Below are 6640 nucleotides of genomic sequence, written 5' to 3' on the forward strand. Positions count from 1 at the left end.
GATTCTAAAATATATGTGGAAATGCAAAGGACTTAGAATAGGCAAAACAACTTTGGAAAAGAAGAACAAAGTTGTATAACTGACACTAACCAATTTCAAGTTTTATTATAAAGCTATAATAATACAGCATTGTACTGGTATAAATACAAACATACAAATCAATAGAAAAGACTAGAGAATCCGGAAATACATCCACATATACAAGAACCACTGATGTTTTTCACAATGGTGAAAAGGCAATTCAGTAGAGAAACTATCATCTTTTCCACAAATGGTGCTGGAACAATTGAATATCCATTTAAAAAGAAAAGAACTTTGATCCATACCTTACACTGAACCCAAAAATTAACTCAAAATGTATCATAGACCTACATGTAAAACCAAAAACTATAAAACATCCTTGGGAAAACATGAGAAAATCTTCGTAATTGGTTCCCAGATACATAATTTTGGAGTTCCTCCTCATAATGCAAAAGCTCTTTTGCACACTGAGGGTGATATCTGGCTTTCATTACATTTCATTTCATTACATTGCCCTGAAAGGGGCGAGTGCAATGTGAGGAACCCATGCAGTTATAATAACTCTGCTTCTGACCCAGAAACCTCATGTCTGCTCTCAGGACCATGTATATATTTACAACTTTGAAATCATACTATACACCCCGTCTCGGGTAACTTAATCACTTTCATGGTCCTAACCACCATTTACCTTCTCACAACTCCCAAATTTATATTTTCAGCCTCAACTTCTTGTTTTTCAGACTGACATTTTCCACTAGCCCTGCATATATCCACTTAGATGTCTCGCTGACATCTCAAACTCAATGTGTCCCTAACGGTACTTGGTATCCTCTCCCCCACAGCTGCTTCTTGTCCCATGGAGCCATCATCTGTGTGTAGTTACCCATGCCAGAAACCGGGCAGTCACTAAACACATGTGACAGCACAGGAATGGCAAGATTCACATATAATTTCAATGTTTATAGCCAGGATGGCTGAGAGAACGGGTTTTATTAACAGAAAAAAGTCCGGAGAAGGAACATTACGTTCAGAGGGGAGATGCTGAGACCGTGGACATGTTGCTTTCAAGGTGCTGGCAGGGCATCCAGGTGGAGATTTCCAGCAGTCAGTTGGAAATGCCACTGTACATGACAGATTGCTGATCTTGGTTGCAGAAAGGAAAGCTCAAGAGCTTTTCTGAAAAGTTTAAGCTGTGGTTTGACAGGAATCATACTGTTTCTAAGAGTGAAAACATTCAGAAGCATTCGGCTATGGAGGACAGACCATGGGGAGAAAGAACAGTGGAATATGCTGAGGAAAAGGGGAGCAGAGTTCGGAGCATGTTCTCTAGCCCGTTCAAGGACAGGCAGTCAATATTTTTGTGGTAGGTCCTTTACTAGAGAGCTCTTGAATATATGACTTCTTTCTCTTTCTCTACCTGACAAAAATCTCTTCCCTCTATTTCCTGCTCCCTTTCTTACCCTATTTTTTTCCAGTCTAGGAATCCCTGCACGGGAGAGTGCAGAGTGAAGGACAAGGGCCTGGTTGTGGGTTTCTCACTCCACTGCATTAGGAAGGCAGACAGTAAGGAATAGGTTAGCAGGAAAAGTCTTGAGGCTCTGGCTGCCCTTTTTGATTTGTTCATTAATGCTGGAGTTGACAGCTTGCCTGAGAAGCTGAAGGGATATGCGTTTTGCATGTCTGGAATTTATTCCTTTGGCTCTGTAAGATGTGACACTGCATAATGGGCATGAAGAAGTAATTTTGATCCTGTGACTATCTTGGTAAAAGTTCCAGAAAGACATATGGACATAATCTTCTGGACCTTTGTAGAAGAGCCCTCCCTGAGGGATGGTCTTCGCAAGCTTGCATTCACTTCCAGTCCTACGGGTTTCACCTTAGCTCTATTCTGTTTTTACTTAAGAGATAAAAAGCTAAATTGTATTCAATTGAAAGAACTAAAAATATTAATGTAGGAGCAAGTCATCATTATGACATGTATCAATTTCTCACCTCTGAGGCTGTGCACCAAAGCAGGGCTCTGGATATTAACCCAGCCATGATTAGGGGGGAAAAAATGTCTGGGTAGATCCTGGTAGACACTGTGAAAATATGAGTTTTTATCATGCTGGGATCAAGCATCTTCACCTACAAATTTACAAAAGATGACATAAACAGAAAAGTCTGCCTAAGAATGACAACTTGCTTCAATATTATTCTGCCACAACCCACTCTGTACCCAAGGGCCCTACATTCTGGGATATTTGAGAAATTACTTATTTCTCATTGGAACAGATTTCAATCTACATACGTTTCTATTTTAAAATAGTTAAGATAGCACAGTAAACCCAGCTAAGTGTCCCCTAAGTTTCTGTGCATGTGTTTGTGAAGTAACTACTTGCCCAATTTAAACTTCGTCTACAGCCTTCATTTAATATTGATCATTGTTTCTTTCCTTGAAGAGTCTGACTAATACTGTGATAGGAAAAAACTCAGAAAAACCAAAGCCCAGACCTCAGTCCTTGGAAGATGACTTCCCCTCAAGATACTCTTTAAAACTGGCTCCCAGAAAATGTCAGTGAAGAGGTCTGCCAGGAGCCAATCTTTATTCATTTACCAGTGTTTTGTGAATCCTCTTTGCGAAAATTCTCTGGAGTTGTACTACTGGGAAAAGGAGAAAGGGACTGAAATTGTGGAGGCAGACATTCCCTGGGGTATGAGGTCTTCTTTGCTTAGACCTAGGTGATTTTCCCCTAAGGGAGCCCTCAGAATCACCCTGCTAAAAAATTGCCTTGGCTGATGGCCAGGCTTAACAGAAAGGTTTTTTATCTCAGTGGTCACTACACTATGAAGGTCTAAACAAATGGCTTTTCTATGAACCTTGACTGAGAAAAATGAGTAATCAGAAGGTTTTCTGTATTTCTACTCATTATGGTTATAGATGAAGTCAGTCTGATAGAATCTGATTATAGACTCAGAGAATTATAGATCTCAAAAATGCTTAAGAGGGGCACCTGGGTGGCTCAGTTGGTTAACCGACTGCCTTCGGCTCAGGTCATGATCCCAGGGTCCTAGGATCGAGCCCCGCATCCGGCTCCCTGCTTGACAGGGGGTCTGCTTCTCCCTCTCCCTCTGCCGCTCCCACTGCTTGTGCTCTCCTGTTCTCTCTCTGCCAAATAAATAAATAAAATCTTAAAAAAAAAAAAAAAGCTTAAGAGGTCACATGATCCAGCCTCTTGAGCCTCAAGCCTAGTAGACAGTAAGTTGCAGGGGTGCAGGTACACTATCAGGCCGTCTGGACCTTAGATGATATTTGGGTATGTACAAAATTCCCCTGCACATGTCTGAGATAGAATCGCTTTCTTCACATGGCTGGAAAGAACACTGCTCTAGGTCCTTGGTTTTACCCAATTAGGACAAAATTCTCTTAGTTCTGTTACAAAAAAACAAATAAACCAGGTAAGGGCTCTGATTGAACTTATTGGGTCAGATATTCCCTTTCCCCAGGACAAATAAACCATAGCTCTGTGTGTGTGTGTGTGTGTGTGTGTGTGTGTGTGTGTGTGTGTGTGTGTAGAGCAAGCCCAGCTTCATGGGCATGCAACCTGTGCTTAGAAGGATCCAATGCTTGGCTTAATGCTCTACTGTTTCCACCTAGAAATTCCTAATAATTTTTTAAACAATGGAGTCTACATTTTAATTTTGCACTGGATGCAACGAATTATTCAGCCAGCCCTGGCATGGAGTTCTAGCTCAGCTTGGCAATTCCTAATGTAATCATATGAATGGTGTGGGTGGGAGAGGGGAAACAATTCCTAGAATCAGTGGGGAGATTGTGGCCAGTACAGCTAGCAAAATTCTGAGAACTGAAGGGACATGAAACATGAAAGATATGGTCCCCTTGTAACTCAAAAATCTCAGCTTAGTAGGACAGGGATGGAAACAACTTAGATGTCCATGAATGATAAAGAAAATATGGTTTGTGTATATATGTGTACATACACACACACACACACTCACACTGAAATATTATTCAACCATAAAAAGAAATGAATGAATGAAATCTCACCATTTGCAACAACACGGTTGAAACTGGAGGGCATTATGCTAAGTGTAATAAGCCAGACAGAGAAAGACAAATGCTGCATGGTATCATTTATATGTGGAATCTAAAAAAAAGTTGAACTCATAGCCACAGAGACTGCCAGGGGCTAGGGTTGGGATGGGGAATTGGGAGAGGTTGGTGGAAGGGTACAAACTTTCAGTTATAAGATGAACAAGATCTGCGGTGCCTGAGTGGCTCAGTCGGTTAAGCGTTTGCCTTCAGCTCAGGTCATGATCTCGGGGTCCTGGGATCGAGTCCAGCGTCAGGCTCCCTGTTCAGCGGGAAGTCTACTTCTCCCACTGCCTGCCGCTCCCCCTGCTTGTGCTCTCTCCCTCTGTCTGACAAATAAATAAATAAAATCTTTTCTAAAAAAGATGAATAAGATCTGAGGATCCAATACATAACATGGTGTATTATATAGTTGAGATTTGCTAAGACTATAGAACTTAAATGTTCTCACAAAAAAAAAAAAAAGGTAAATATGTGAGGTGCTGGGATGTGTTAATTAACTCAATTGTGGAAATCCTTTCACGGTGTATGTGTATATCAAATCTTCATGTTGGACGCTTTAAAGATCTCATAATTTTTTGTCAATTAAACCTCAATAAAGCTGAAAATAATTTTAAAGAACAAAATACAGGCTGAATGTCCACCTTCACTTTTAATGTCACAAAGACTACTTTTTATCATACTGTGAGTTAGTGTATATGACTATAGATGGAATTAGGAGTCTCTTGTGCAACAAGAGTGGCACCATTCTAACGGCAGTGACTTACTACTAGGGATTGTTAAAAATATTCTTCCTACCAGGAACCATAAAGAATAGGACAAAGTGAGGCCTGAAATGATGCCTGGAGGCTTGTAAGGACTCAATGAATACATGGAGAATAAACGGGAGAAGGAAGCTGAATAAAGAAGAAAAGAAAGGAAGGGAAAGAGGAAGGGAAGTTGGCCATGCTCAGTTTTTCCAGGTAGTCAGGTTGTCCAGGAAGACAGTAGATGGAAACCATAAAAATAAAAGGGTAAGCCATCTAGAGCAATAAATTTTATGAAATGTTAATTGGGTTTACTCTCATTACTCTTTCTTTCATTATTATGTTTAACACCAAACACTAAAAAATTAATCAGGAAATTCCATCTGGCCAACAATTTTAATTTATGAAATTCCTTTGCTTCAGAAGATTAAAAGCAATCCTTTGAGTAAGTTGAACATTCTAAGAGAGCCCCAAACAGCCCTGAATAAACACTCTAGAGTATCATTTCCTTTTATATTGTAACATCTTTGAATCACTTGCAATCTATAGATAAACTCACATTTTACAGAAATGGCTATACAAAAAAGCAGCGCCATGCTGGAATTCAATATACAAGGCTATTTTTAAAAGTGTTTGGATTTTTAAAAATTAATTGTAGGCCCTAGATAACACAGGAGTGATAACTTGGAGTACTACAAGTTTCATGTTGCTTAACAACTCTTTAAAACAATTCTTCTCCATCTGTGCTTTATTTTAAGTGGAAGTCAATGTTAATTGAAGACTTTGCTGAGTATGGCTGCCCTGTTCTGTAGCGGGGAAAATGGAATACCAATATTCTGAAATCAATAATTAATGTCGTTTACCTTTAAACAACATTTTTGGTGCTTTGTGTTCCTGTTTTTAGAGCTATTTGGTTTCTCCAGGTGTAATATAAGAAGTTATCTGACACCAAAATAAATCTTTGAAACAAAAGCGGTCCTCTTAAAACATGAAAGAGAGAAAAGCAAGGTAAATTTGGGGGCAACTTTTATCCTGATAGAAAGGCATGTTCAAGTGTAAATCTATGAAAAAATAACATTATGAAATAATGAAAACTTAAGCCCTAAATATGTTTGTCCAGCTGAACCTGTTAATTTATTTTATATCAGAGGATAATAGAGAAGAAAGAATTCTCAATGTGGTAAGATGTATATGAAACCACATGCCTGGGAAACATTATAGCTTTTATCTTATATCAAAAGGCATAGATTGTATGATATAGAAGTTGTAGTATTTGGAAATTTTAGGCCTTCTGAAGTAAATGGTAGCTTCTCTTTCAAGAGCATGTGGCTTAAAAGTATAGGAAGAGAAGTGATTATTTCTGCCTCTATCTTAATTAACAAAGATTAAATGCCTAGGTTTTATCTGTTTTTTGCTTTAGAAAAACAATCCTTCAGTGGTTTTCTCCTAAAAATAATTTTGGAGAGGAGCAGACAATAGCCATAGTATCCAGAGACAGAGCAGGACCTTGGATACATGACTCTCGTAATAGAAACTAATTGATTTTCCATAATTTGACCTGTCTTGCCACATTATATTTCAGACAGAGTGAAAATTATCACTTCCACACTTGCTGTTTTTTGACAATTGAAAATAAATAACAGCATTTTTGAAAGAAGAGAGAGTAAACACAACATTTGAATCAATGATGCCATAGAAATCCAACAAAAGATTATATATATATATATATATACATACTCAATTTCATTTTTCAACTCCATAGAAATCCAACAAAAGATTA

Source organism: Neomonachus schauinslandi, chromosome 2 (assembly GCF_002201575.2).
Source record: "Neomonachus schauinslandi chromosome 2, ASM220157v2, whole genome shotgun sequence".
Lineage (NCBI taxonomy): Eukaryota > Metazoa > Chordata > Mammalia > Carnivora > Phocidae > Neomonachus > Neomonachus schauinslandi.